Source organism: Myodes glareolus, chromosome 23, assembly GCF_982192425.1.
Source record: "Myodes glareolus chromosome 23, mMyoGla1.1, whole genome shotgun sequence".
Classification (NCBI taxonomy): Eukaryota; Metazoa; Chordata; class Mammalia; order Rodentia; family Cricetidae; genus Myodes; species Myodes glareolus.
In genome coordinates, this window is record NC_142048.1 from 41,188,014 (window position 1) to 41,201,803 (window position 13,790).

Genomic DNA, 13,790 nt, shown 5'->3' on the forward strand with positions numbered 1-13,790 from the left:
GAGCTGTGTTGCCTCGTGTTTCCATTTTTCTTGTTTCTGTGTTGTGATTTAGGTAATGTATGTGTTGTGAATGGATTTTTTCCCCTGGATATGTTTCTCAGCAAGTTCATTATTGGTATATAGAAAAGCTATTGATTTTTTTGCACGTGGCTTTTGCATTCTGGCACCTTGTTGAGAATGATTATTAGGTACAAGATTTATCTGGAAAAGTCTTTTATGTGTAGGTTCTATTGTCTCAGAGAGACTTCTGGCTTTGGTCATAACTTACAAAACAAAGCAGGTTCATAGGAGGAGATGATGTGAAAATGCCCTTTGGGAGACCTAGTTCATAATCATGATAACCATGCTGAGGCCTTTAAGTGGGAGAACATTAGGAGAGATAGGGCATTGTACCTAGACACTGCAATGGGGTCGTAAAGAAGGAGAGAGCCTTCAATCCGTAGCTTTTCAGGGAATGTGGGTAAACTCCATACCCAATGACTTAACCTGGCCTGATATCAGGTAGACACTGATAGAGGCAAACTGTAATTCAAGGTAGTCTCAAGCCTAGAAGTGGGAGAGAAATCAGGAACCTCTGAGAGTGCTTGAAGGTCACAACAGTAGACAGGTGGTCTGTGAGCCCAAAGTCTTGAACAGTGATTGAGAAACTCCTTTTTTAAGATTTTTTTGTGTATGTGTGTGTGTGTGTGCATGTGTACACACATGCACATGTGTGTGAAGGTTTCAGATCCCCAGTAGCTGAGGCTACAAGCAGTTGAGAGCACTGTGATATAGGTGTTGGAAACTGAACTCAGGTCCTCTTGCTTCCCTTCAGCCCTGAGCCATTTCTCCAGCCCCAAAATACCCCTTCTCCCCCGAAGGAGAAAAATGAACTTTAACAACAGTAAACCACTTTCACATAAAATTATACTCAAAATCTATTATAACCCAATCACATATGACTGCTGACCATAAAACTAAAATATGTTATAAAGTTGAAACCGATTTAAAGCATAAAGGTAGAAATAGGAAATGAATGAGACAAAAGAAAAAGATGGGGAAGGCAGACACAAGCAAACAAAAAACAAAAAAACACTGCCCCAATTAAAAAAAATAGACAAAATTAAATGAATGCATGATGGAGAATAACAAATAAAGACCTAGTCTGACAGAGAAAAGTGTAGTAAAAACCCTGTTCAATACAATGCAAGTGAACAAAGAAGCATGAGCTATTGGGACCGCTTCATTTTGTGTCCTCAAAATCAGGAGACTGCCAATTATGTGTGTAAAAAACAGGAGAGAAATTGTGGGCTCTTCTTCCTGTGGTTCTCACCCTTGCTGAGTCTTTATTGGGCATTTGTCTGATGTCTATCAAAGCTGTCTTTACTTTGGTCATTTCCCTTCGTTGTTACTCAGGATCTTCTGCAGAGTACGCTTCCCTTTGCATTCTGTGGTCTAGGCTGCCTGCTAAGGATGCCCCCCACACCCTAAGATCATAGCCCATGGGTTGATGAATTTGGGTGTCTTACCAAAGAATAGCTCCCAAGTGCTATGTGGGATACAGTCACCACACTAAAGCTGGCCCAGGCAGAGGGCCTGCCTTCATAGATTCAAGACATCCTAAGAGTCTATCACTTAGCAGGAGGATGCTGCTGTGGGTATCAGGCATGTTCCTGGTCTTTTCTGGGCTCTACTACAGTCAATGAAGGACAGGCAGCTCCAGAGTTCTATTGGCCTGATGCCCTTGGGCCCAGAACAAAACAACTCTAGCAACCTCAGTTGCTGAGGTTGGTTCCTACCCTCTAAGGCTAGGACTATCTCTCTTTGTATACTCACTCACCAGCCTCAGCCCACCCTCCTGCTCCTGCCCCTTATCAGCCCATCTGTGCTTGGTTCTCCTCATCTCCACAATCACCTCTGTGGGTCTTCTCTTATCTAGGGGATGCTGCAGGCCAAAGTGAAGATCCCTGTCCTGGGCGTTGTCTCTCTAAGTATGTCTGCCAGAGTAGCTTCACTGTTAGCAGACTTCCATTCAGTACACTGTCTGACCTTTGCCCTCAAATTCATAGAGTATGACATAACAGGGTCCTTTCTACCACTGACTTGTTGGCTGAAATCACTGTCTCCTCAAAACATACCACTGGATTTGCAGGGGTAGCGTCAAAGTAGCCCTATAATCCAGCAGCAAAACTGGTGTCTGAGACCCGCTGGAGAAGTCTCTGTGGGTCTTCATTCTTTCCTTTGATCGTCATTATTCCCACCAGACAAGAAGAGATTATCTCACTTTGAACCTTTCCATTAAATTTTGCTGATGGAATGTTAACACGTAGGCAAATAACCCAAATCCATGCGTCAATAAATCCAGAGATAAGACAAAAATGCTGATAACTCATGATACTCAGTGGCTCACAGTTGCCCCAAAACAATAACCAAGGTGTTAATTTTGTGTTCTTAACTTTGAGCAAATGCATCGTCTCCTTTGCAATACAGTTTATACTTTCTTGCAGGGGTCACCCTTTCCAGAATTGCTCTTTGGAAAATCCAGTAGCAAAGTCTGTGCTATTGGCTTTTCATGTGCACTGGCTTTTTTCATATAATATGACCATTATACTTTTTGGTGGTTTCCATAATATTTTATATGTATGACCTGTCTCCTGATTTCTATGGAATACGCTGCTCTGTTGTTTGCTTTCCTATAGCATCTGGATGCTTTCTTTTCAGAGGCTTCCTCCCGCCCTTGCTTCTGTGTTGGTTTTTGTGCCTCGTTCTGTTTATCCATCGTCTCACTGCAAGTCTCTGAAGTTCTGTGAGGCTGGATTCTTCCCATACTTGAAGTGAAGAAATGGACTAAAGGATCGTAAGTCACATTCCTAAAAGAAATGCTAACTGAGTTGTAAATCCAATGAATCCTAAGGTAGCCCTGGATGGCTTATCTGGTCTAGCCTGTTATCTCAAAAGAATTCTCAGCATTCAAAGTGTAGCTATAGGAGCATGGAAACTCTGTTTTCCGTCAGTCTCATGGGCCAGCTTGAAGATCTAAGTCCTTATTTATTTTTCCTGCTTTGTTTGTTTTGAAAGAGGATCTCACTGTGTAACCCGGGAACTCCTGTGTACACCAGGCTGGCCTTGAACTCACAAAGATTAGCCTGCTTCTGTCTCCTAAGGGCTAGAATTAAAAATGTGTGCCACCGCACTGGGTCCTGAGTCTTAATTATTAAGTAACCCAGGACACAGAGAAAACACAGTTACAAAATGATGGTATTTTGGATTTTTCTTTTCCACGTTGGGAGTTGAAATCAGGATCTTTTGCATCCTAGGCAAATACTTTACTCCTGCGCTATATTCCCAGTTTCTCATTGCAGTGAATATAGGTCAGGGGATACAGGCCATCCTCTGACACAATCTTCTTCCTTGTCTCTGCCAAGCAAAACTCCCGGGAGGTTCCAGGACCATCCAAGGTTCAGTTTTCCAGGAAACTGGACGTGCAATAGAAACACTCATGTGACATCTCTGTCCTCTTCTGTTCCTTGAGCCAAACAGAAACCGAACTTTGGTTTCAGGAAATAGAAGGAAAGAGGAGGTATTAGCATTTCTGTACCCACCCCCCATCCAACACCCCCACTTCCAGCCACTGCCCTCCTGACAATGGGACATCTGTTTCCAGGTAACTGGATGATCATGGGAATAGCACTTTTGGACTCCACCTCTCTGTGGTCCCTTGCAACGTTCCCACAGAGTAAAGTAATTTTTTTTTCTCCACAACAAAATGTTTCTCCTTCCTAATTCAATTCTCCCTTCAGTTTGGAACCACGGACATTGATAATTTTGTTAGGAATTGAACCAGTTGTGGAGCACTGGGGATAAGTATGGTTTAAAACCTCAGGTGAGTTCTGTGGAATTCTGGGCCAACTCCCTTTCCCAGTTGCTCAGAGGAAGCTCCAGCTGATGTCATTAGAAGTTGGATGCAGTCTGTGTGTGAGAGAGTGGGAGGGGGTGGAGTGGGTGGGGTGAGATGTGGGTTATGGCGAGGCCTGAAGGATCCGATAAGCACTCTTGTTTCAGAACAAATCATTGTAGCAAGCTAATATTTAGCAGCCGTGTGAGGCTGATGGATCCGACAGACCTTCCTAGATTTCCAGTCTGTGTTTACACACAACAATGTGTACCCTTTATTTGGGGGTGGAGGCATCAGATAAGTTTTTGTTGACTCAATGTTTCACAGGCAGGAGAGCTTTCAGAATGATCTTGCCTACTCTCAGGTTGTGTATTTAGATCATTAAGCCTGAAATTTGGTATCAATGCAAGAAATTACTAATGCCATACAGGTTAGGTTTTACTGGGAGTTTTATGAATAGTCGATTGATCCTTATCTACAAAGGGTCAAAATCCTTTGGTGTAGACAAAAATCAACCTTTCTCTGTATTAACGCAATTCAGGAAGAAAGCTGTATCGTGCGTCCTAGGCATCATTCTATAAAAGTTTAGAAAGAGAGAAAGAGGTTGGTGCTACACAGAAATTGCTCTCAGACAGCAAGCCACACTTCATTTCATTCACTTAAACCAACTTTGCAGTTCCCTTTGCTTCATCATAACCAATGTCTAGATTTAACTAACAGGAATATATAAGGACGTATATTTTCCCCCACTTCTCCAATGGTTCTGGTCTCTTAATTCCTGAAGCGCTGTGAAACAGGGAGCAGATGCTCTAAATTTAGTAACTGCTCTTGTTTGGTTGGAAGATCTGACCAGATAAAATGGAACTCTTGACTTGCCATGAGCATCCCTCACACCTAGGGGCTCTGTCTGTTTGGTTCCAGCATGTTTTTCACTGTTCAACACACACACACCACCACCACCACCACCACCACCACCACCACCACCACCACCACCCAAGCGTCAAAAAGCCTAAGCAATTTCTTAGTTCTGAATCAGTCACAAAATGTAGCAATTCTGAGTTTTGCTTCTATTTTGGCATAATTTGGCTCTGGTGACGTTTTGCTTCAGGTTTTAATGCAAATAAAACTCCTTTTTCTTACTTTTTGTTTCTTCTAAAAAATCTTAACTCAACCTCCATCTATCCTTTCCTCCTCCCCACTGCCTCTCTCTGCCTCTCTTCTCCACCTGCCCATGACAAATAAGTTCTACAATGCCCACCTGCCACAAAGAACGTTCAGACCTTGCTCGCTGGTCCCTAGATCAGTCCTCTGTATTCATAGCCCCTTGCGTCATCAAAGATGTTTGGTTTTCTGATGTCTCGGAAATTGCTCACTCTATGCTAAAGAAAGTGAACTGAAACGGGCAATGTAGAGAATTTCCCTTCTTTGGTCAAGGTCCTTCTTCTCTCATCATGGATCTTCTTCGAATCATCAAAGGTCCCCAAAAGGGCAACAGTCCTTCAGTTCTGAGATGTGACAAAGCTTTGTTCACAACACTTAAAACAGTGCCTGGCTCATAGTAAAAATTTAATATATATATGGTATATAAATTGGTAGAATTTTTTTTTTGGTTTTTCTAGATAGGATTTTTCTACTGTAGCCTTGGCTGTTCTGGAACTCTCTCTGTACACCAGGCTGACCTCAAACTCACCTGCCTCTGCTTTCTCAAGTGCTGGGATTAAAGGTGTGTGTCACCATCACATGGCAATATTTTTTATAAGCATCATTTTATGAGTTGGAGAATAGCTCATATTTCTTTAAACTTTATCATAAAAAAATCTGAAGGCATTTTCCTGAAAAAAAAGTTAATAATTTAAGTTTTCGTATTTCATTAATCAGTATAATTATTTTAAAATAATGAATTATTGAATGGGCTGAGAGGTGGCTCAGGGGCAAAGATCACTGACTGCTCTTCCAGCGTACCCTGGTTGTATTTCCAACACTCATGAGGTGGCCTGCAGCCACCTGTAACTCCAGTTCCGAGGGATCTGATGCCTTCTTCTGGCCTCTACAGGTACTAGGCAAGCACATGGAGCACAGAAAGCATGTAGGTAAGACGTCCATACACATGAAGTGAGAAATAAGATCTTTAAAACTTGTAGCCAACACAAACTGGTGCTGAGTCAGATGAGAGACGTCTGAAAGAAACATCGTGAGAGCTGCCCAAGTAGAATCAGAAGTTGTATATCAACATTGTCGTGACACTGTGGTAAAACCATAGTTGTGAAATGGTGTATCACATATTAATTTGAGAACTATGTGGTCACTTTGTTTGATAAGGCCCAACCCTAGTGTTTCATTCTTGCAATGAACCTGTAATAAATTCAATGCCATACATTTGCAACCTGAGAAATTTCCATTGTATCCAAACTTATTTACCGCCAGGAGTTTTAAGCATGAACCTAAACATCTTGAACAACACGAGAAACACATGGAAGCAGCCTGTGATGTTGCTTAGCAACATAATGACTAGAAGGGGAAGGAGATTTAGAACAAAATTTATCATCTTCGAATGAAAGAAGAATCTTTAGCACTATGCTGTTTCCACCAGAAAAAACAGAAACCCTAGAGTGGAATTGCTGGGTCCTGAGGGAGGTTGACTCCCAGTTTCCTGAGAAACCGCCACACTGATTTCCACAGTGGCTGCACGAGTTTGCATTCCCACCAACAATGGAGGAGTGTTCCCCTCACCCCACATCCTCTCCAGCATAGGCTATCGTTGGTGTTTTTGACTTTAGCTATTCTGACAGGTGTAAGATGGTATCTCAAAGTGGTTTTGATTTGTATTTCCCTGATCGCTAAGGAGGTTGAGCATGACCTTAAGTGTCTTCTGGCCATTCGAAGTTCATCTGTTGTGAATTCTCTGTTCAGTTCAGTACCCCATTTTTTAATTGGGTTATTTAGAGTTTTAGTGTCTAGTTTCTTGAGTTCTTTGTATATTTTGGAGATCAGACCTTTGTCTGATGAGGGGTTGGTGAAGATCTTCTCCCAGTCAGAAGGCAGCCTTTTTGTCCTACTGACAGTGTCCTTTGCTTTACAGAAGCTTCTCAGTTTCAGTAGATCCCATTTATTCATTGTTTCTCTTATTGTCTGTGCTGCTGGGGTCCTACTTAGGAAGAGGCCTCCTGTGCCTATATCTTGTAGACTACTTCCCACTTTCTCTTCTATCAGGTTCAAAGTGGATGGATTAATGTTGATGTCTTTAATCCATTTGGACTTGATTTTTGTGCATGGTGATAGATATGGATCTACTTTCATTTTTTTACAGGTTGACATCCAGTTATGCCAGCACCATTTGTTAAAGATGCTTTCCTTCTTCCATTGTATACCTTTAGCTCCCTTGTCGAAAATTAGGTGTTCATAAGTTTGTGGGCTAATATCTGGGTCTTCTATTCGATTCCATAGGTCGACTTCTCTGTTCTTATACCAATACCAAGCTGTTTTCAATACTGTAGCTCTATAATAGAGTTTGAAGTCAGGGATGGTAATGCCTCCAGAAGTTCTTTTATTGTATAAGATTGTTTTGGCTATCCTGGGTTTTTTGTTTTGCCATATAAACTTGGGAATATACCCTAAAGATTCCCTAACATACTACAAAAGCATTTGTTCTACTATGTTCATAGCAGCACTATTTGTAATAGCCAGAACCTGGAAACAGCCTAGGTGCCCCTCAATAGAAGAATGGTTAAAAAAGGTGTGGAACATATACACATTAGAGTTTTACTCAGCGGTAAAAAACAATGACATCTTGAATTTTGCATGCAAATGGATGGACATAGAAAACGCTTTACTGAGTGAGGTAAGCCAGACCCAAAAAGAGGAACACGGTATGTATTCACTCATAAGTGGATTCTAACCATAATTAAAGGTCTTTGAGCCTATTATTCGTGATCCTAGAGAAGCTAAATAAGAAGATGAACCTGATGAAGATTATTTAGCTATCCACCAGGAGGTAGGAAATAGACAAGAGTCCCAGGTAACCTCGGGTGCATGGGGGGGTGGGAGGGTTGATGGAAGGGGAGAGGGTTAGAGAGAAGGGAGTAGGGGAGGAACGGGGAAAGCTCGGTGGCCTGGGATGGGGGGGGGGAGGGAGGAAGGACGAATATGGGATCAGGGAAGAATATATTTCAACTAAGGGAGTCATTTTAGGGTTTACAGGAGACTTGATTATATATGGGATCCCAGGTCCAAGGAGAGATCCCCCAGATTGTTCTCTGGACAGAGGAGAGGGTGCCTGAATCGGCCGTGGCCCATAACCATACTGATGTATATTTTGCTTATCACCATAGATCCTTCATCTGGCGAAGGACGGTGATACAGTCGGAGACCCACATTGGAGCATCGGACTGAGCCCCCCGAGGTCCAAATGAGGAGCAGAAGGAGGAAGGACATGAAAAACGAAATCAGTACTGCGAGGGATGCTGTCACCCACTGATACAAGGGAACGGATCTAATGAAAGTTTACCAAGGCCAGTTGGACTGGGACTGAACGAGGACGTGATCTAACCAGATTCTCGGAATTTGGCCGGATTCTCTGACTGTGGCTGGCCCGAAGTCTTTCTGAAAAGCCATTGACTATGATACTGGGACCTGTTTCCTCTGCATATACTGGATTTTGGGGATCCAGTCTGTTTGGACACTCACCTTCCTGGACCTGGAGGGAGGGGGAGGGAACTGGAACTTCCCACAGGGTAGGAAACCCTGACTGCCCTAAGGGACGAAGAGGGAGGAGGAGAGGGAGTGGGGGGAGTGGGAGGGTGTTGGGAAGAGGGGTGGAAATGGAAACTTTTATAATTTAATAAAATTTACTTAAAAAAAAAAAACAGAAACCCTGAAAGGCCGGCCATTGACTTGCTAGGAAGTGAGCTGGCAGCCCTGACCTTGAGGTTGTCAACAGCCACCTTCAGAGGTTCAGTGAGTGTTGGATAAATAGTGCTAAGACAAATGTTCTCCCGACAGTGGTTCCCTGTGCAAGGACATGGGTGGGCACTTGGTGTTAGAGGAAATTATTTCTGCGTGTCTGTGATGTAGTGGGGATTCCGTTTTCCTGCCATCTTAGTCTGCTTTTCCACTGTTGTGATAAACACCCTGACCAGAAAGCAACTTGGAGAGGAAAAGGTTTATTTAGTTTATACCTCCAAGAAGAGTTCATCAGTGAGGTATTCAGGGTGGGAACCATAGATGGAAGCTGCTCATTGCCTTGTTCTCTCTAGCAAATGTTCAGTCCTACAAGGAAGGACCTCCTACCCTTGGACATCCACAGTGAGCAGGGCTCTTTCAGTAATCACGACAATTACTTATAAACATACCCTCAGGTCAATCTGATATGGGAAATCCCTCAATTTGAGACTCATTTTTTCCAGGTGACTTCTTGGTTATGTCAAGTTGACAATAAAAATGAATCAGAGTATCTATATAGTAATATAGAAAATATGTTCAATCTTTGGGTTTTTTTTAACCCAAATATTTGACTGTTTGGATCCAGAGTTTCCTTCTGGAGTTATAGATATGAGGGTGTTTTACATAAAGACAGAACAAATTTCTGGCTTTAAGTTCTCTACTTTAATTGGAAAATATATAAGTGAATCAAATATTCCTGCTAAAGTGAGCAACTCCAGTTAGGTTCATCACTTAGTGGTAAACCATGATATGGCCACTGATTTAAGAGATATGGTGGTTTGAATAAGAATGGCCCCCATAGGCTCATATACTTGAATGCTTAGTCATAGGGAGTGGCACTATTTAAAAGGATTAGAAGGATTATGAGGTATGACCTTGTTGGAGGAAATGTCTCACTGGAGGTTGGCTTTAGGGTTTCAAAAGTCCATGCCAAACCCAGAGTTCCACTCTCTACTTATGGACCAGGATGCGGCTCTCAGATACTTCTCCAGCAAGATGCCTGCATGGCACTGTACCTGTCTGAGACCCTGCATTTCACCATGATGATAATGGACTAAACTTCTGAAACTATATAAGCAAGCCCCAATTAAAAGTATTCTCTTATACTAGTTGCCTTGGTTATGGTGTCTCCTCATAGCAATAGAACAGTGACTGAGACAGAATATTATAGCACTCAGAATAGACATCATTAAAACTTTTAGGGGTCTAGGGAGATGGCTCCTTTGGTAAAGTGCTTGCAACTCAAGCATGTGCATCAAATTAGACCCCTACAACTCACAGAAAAGCTAGTTGTACCCATGTATGCCTGTAATTTTGGCACTGGGATGCAGACAGGAGGATCCTGGAGCTTGCTGGCCAACCAGCATAGCCAAATCCATAAGCTCTGGGTGTGGGGAGAAACCCTGTCTCAAAAAATAAGGTGAAGAGCAGCCAACATCTAACTATTACCTCCACATGAACACACACATATTTTTTAAAGACATAAAAAAAATACTGATGGGAAACTGTAGAATAATAAAGGAAGAATACAAAGTATACATATTATATGTATGTAAGGTCACAGTTGCAGTTCAGAGTTAAAAGCAAACAAAAAATTTTTTTTAAAATATGATATGATGGTATCATGAGTAGCTGCTTTCTTCATCTATATGAATTTACCTGGCAGAATCAGATATGACTACATAAAGTATATTTTGATAACACTTTGCTTCATTTTGTCTTATTATATTGGAGGAAAAGTAAACTTTCAATTCAGATGGCAAAAAGTAAATCAGCAGTACCTCAAATACTAAATAACAACAAAAAACATGTAAACTAGCGTATCAGATTACTGGGAAATATTTTCAAGTGTAAAAAGTTAATGTATCATTTATCTCCATAGTATAAACCAATTTAAAATCACATAGAAACATTGTTCTGTGATGATCCTGCCTCAAATGGGAATTCAAAATAGAGCTTTTGGTAATCAAACGAATACAATTTTGAAAAATTGTTCATATCCTCTTCTAATTTATTCCCTAATATGAATCAGTAATTTCTGTGCTTTGGGGCTATGGCTATTTAAAACTAATTAATAATTGAGTGGGTTTATTTACTACTCTAAGCCACACCCCCTGCCAAATATATCCCGGCTTCAAATTAAGGCAATTACTTTCTTAGAAAACTATTTCTAAATAGCTTGGCTCACCAACCTTAGCCTGATTACTGTGATTACAAGCTATTTACCACAATCCAATGCTATTTGCTCTTTGCTGGCTGCGTTTTACAACATCCAATTTGTTTTTACCTTATTTATATTTATTTCTCTCAATGGATAAAAAAGAAGAAATAACTCTATAGTCTAGTCTACATTCGAACTTGTAAAATGTATTGTTTTCTACAGATTTGCCTGCACTGAAATTTGAAGAAGGGCTCCCTGGCCTTGTGCCTTCACCCGCTTATTTATCCTGAGATAATTTTACCTTAGAACAGTTTGATTTACAGAATGAGAACGAAAAGAAAACCACATGCAAAGATAATGCACAGTCCATTGCGTCATGGCCAGGTTTCTTTGTTGTTGACATCCTTATATCAGTATGGTACACTAGCCAGGGTGGCAAAACTAACACTGATACATCATTACTGACCAGAGTCTGTTACCTTCTTACGAATTCCTTGACTGTAACGCCACGTGCCTTTTCTTTTCTTGAGTGCCTCCAGGATACCTTCACATCTCACTGGATTGTCTTCACAGATTCCTCTGGGCTGCCAAAGCCTTTGTCTTTTCTTGCTTAAAGAAGTAACAATCAAGTTTTGTTGATACTCTTCTATTAGGCTTCGCCTGATTTTTCTTATAATTGAATGTGGCTTTGGGATGAAGAAGATCAAGAGGTGGCAGGTTAGTCACCCTAAAAACACACTGACAGCATGTTGCCTCATGGCTGAATGTGGACCTTGTCCGTGTGACTGAGTCAATATTATTCTTTCCCTCCAATGAATGCTGTACTTCTTGCAGAGAAGTCTCTGTCCACTGCTCAGACATGAGGATGGAGCTCATGCTCTATTGAACTGAGCACTGATAGCTTATGTTCAGATAGTAGTTGGACTTCTGCATGGGAGATTTGTGTGCTCTTTCTTAATTTATTCAGTCATTTAGTTACATCAATATGACCTCATGGGAATAAAATTTTTATTTTGAGTAACACCCCAGTATTTTGTCGCTGAGGTTAATGCAGATGGAACTAGTTGGAGAATTTTCAGCTGGCTTTGGTATCCCTTTAAGATACTTTAATGCTTGCGCAGTTTGGGGGTTTGTTTTCTATACATTTTCTATTTATTTCCTATATGTTTAGTTATTATTTTGCATGCAGAGAATTATAGAAGTCAGAAGACAACTTGCAGAATCAGCTCTCCTCTTCCTCTATGTGGGATCTAGGGATTATATGGATTAAATTCAGCGTATCAAGCTTGCTGACATGTGCCTTTGCCTTCCGAGCCATCTCACAAATCTCTCTTTTTTTTTCTTTTGGAAACCAACTTTCATGATTTCTTTTTCAGCATAAGCAGGAAGATGGACGCAACTGGAGATAATCATATTAATCTAATTAAGCCCTTCTCAGAAAGATAAATGCCATGAAATACAAATCCCATGTTTTCTCTCATTTGTATTTCTCAGATCTTATATATAGATACATGATACATTTCATGTATATTTCACATCATAGAAGTGGGGACTGTCTAGGGAAACAAAGGAAGCTAATGAGAGTAAGCAGCAAAGGGAGGCTGGGGGATGGGCTATGCTCAACAGACAATTTACACTTGTATGTAGCATACTATGTGTACAGTGAATCTGCACAGTGAAAAGAAATTAAAAAATAATGAAGTCATATTAGCAAAAGGATGGCTGTTTCAAAATGGCAGCACACCAGTTGTGTTTACTATGCCATCTGTGAGTCTCCTTTGAAAGGCCATCCAGAGAGATTGAAATCATAACTCTAGTAGAAAACACAAGAGAAGAAAGAATGTAAGAAATTTTCATTAATTTGAATCCAAAAGGATCGTAGAAGTGTTATGCCTGTGCATAATAAACGCATGTAGACCAAGAAGGATTAAAAATCTGTAGTTTTTTTCTGACAACCCTAATTTTATAAAAAGGAATATCTGTATCTAAAAATATCCTAATGAAATATAAAAGGAAATCTTTAATAAACAATTATTTGAGGTGATTTTCTGAGTGCAGGCCTGGGAAAGATGTAGGCGTCAGAGAAGGGGCTTGGTTAAGTATTTATAGAATGGATTTTTACCCATTTGGAAACAGAAGCAGAATTGATACAGAAACCCATGTCTATATTTTAATCGATGAATGTGTATTTGCATAACTTTCTATGATATATTATGGTAATATAATACACAAATAAAATGTAATAAATCAAGGTCATAAATATTTCCATTTCATTCATGGCATTTATGTAGATGGCCATTGTGTACTCTTCCACTTGAATCTTATCAGACTGTTTTAACCAGGAGTTCTTCTATCACGCTTTAGAAGAAACAGAACTGATGTAGGATTATCTTATCTGTGATCTTAGAGGAAACAGGCTCAACTGTGGGTTTTTCATTTGAGGTTTGATTCTTCTGTTCTTAATTTGGTGAAAGGTGGTTCACTTTCCAGCATGAAGTGGGAAATCATATCTGATGCTTTTTCTGATCAAGTGAAATGACTATATGATTTTGTTCTTCCCTCTGTGGATATGTTGTGTCATGGTCATGGTAGACACTATAGAGCAACCCTTGAATCCCTGGGATGAATCCCATTCTTCCAAGGTGTGTATTTTCTGTGTATGTTAGTGAGCTTTCTTGTTACCATCAGAGAATGCCAGACTTCAGTGGCTTAAGCGAGAGATGGTTTTGTTTTGCTTACAGTTTTGGAGGATAGAGTCCATAACAATGCAGAAGGAGAGGTATAGCTGGGGTAGTCTGCAGCAGGGGACTGCTGGGA

The 13,790-nt window shown here is 40.8% G+C and overlaps 1 long non-coding RNA gene across 1 annotated transcript; it reads right to left on the minus strand.

Moving 5' to 3' along the window:
- Nucleotides 1-3,235: 3,235 nt before the first annotated feature.
- Nucleotides 3,236-11,722, minus strand: LOC125414499 (uncharacterized). Its single transcript, XR_014998716.2, has 2 exons — nt 11,453-11,722; nt 3,236-3,505 (listed from the first exon to the last, which is right to left on the minus strand). It is a non-coding gene; the product is annotated as an uncharacterized LOC125414499 (long non-coding RNA).
- Between the last annotated feature and the right edge of the window lie 2,068 nt (nt 11,723-13,790).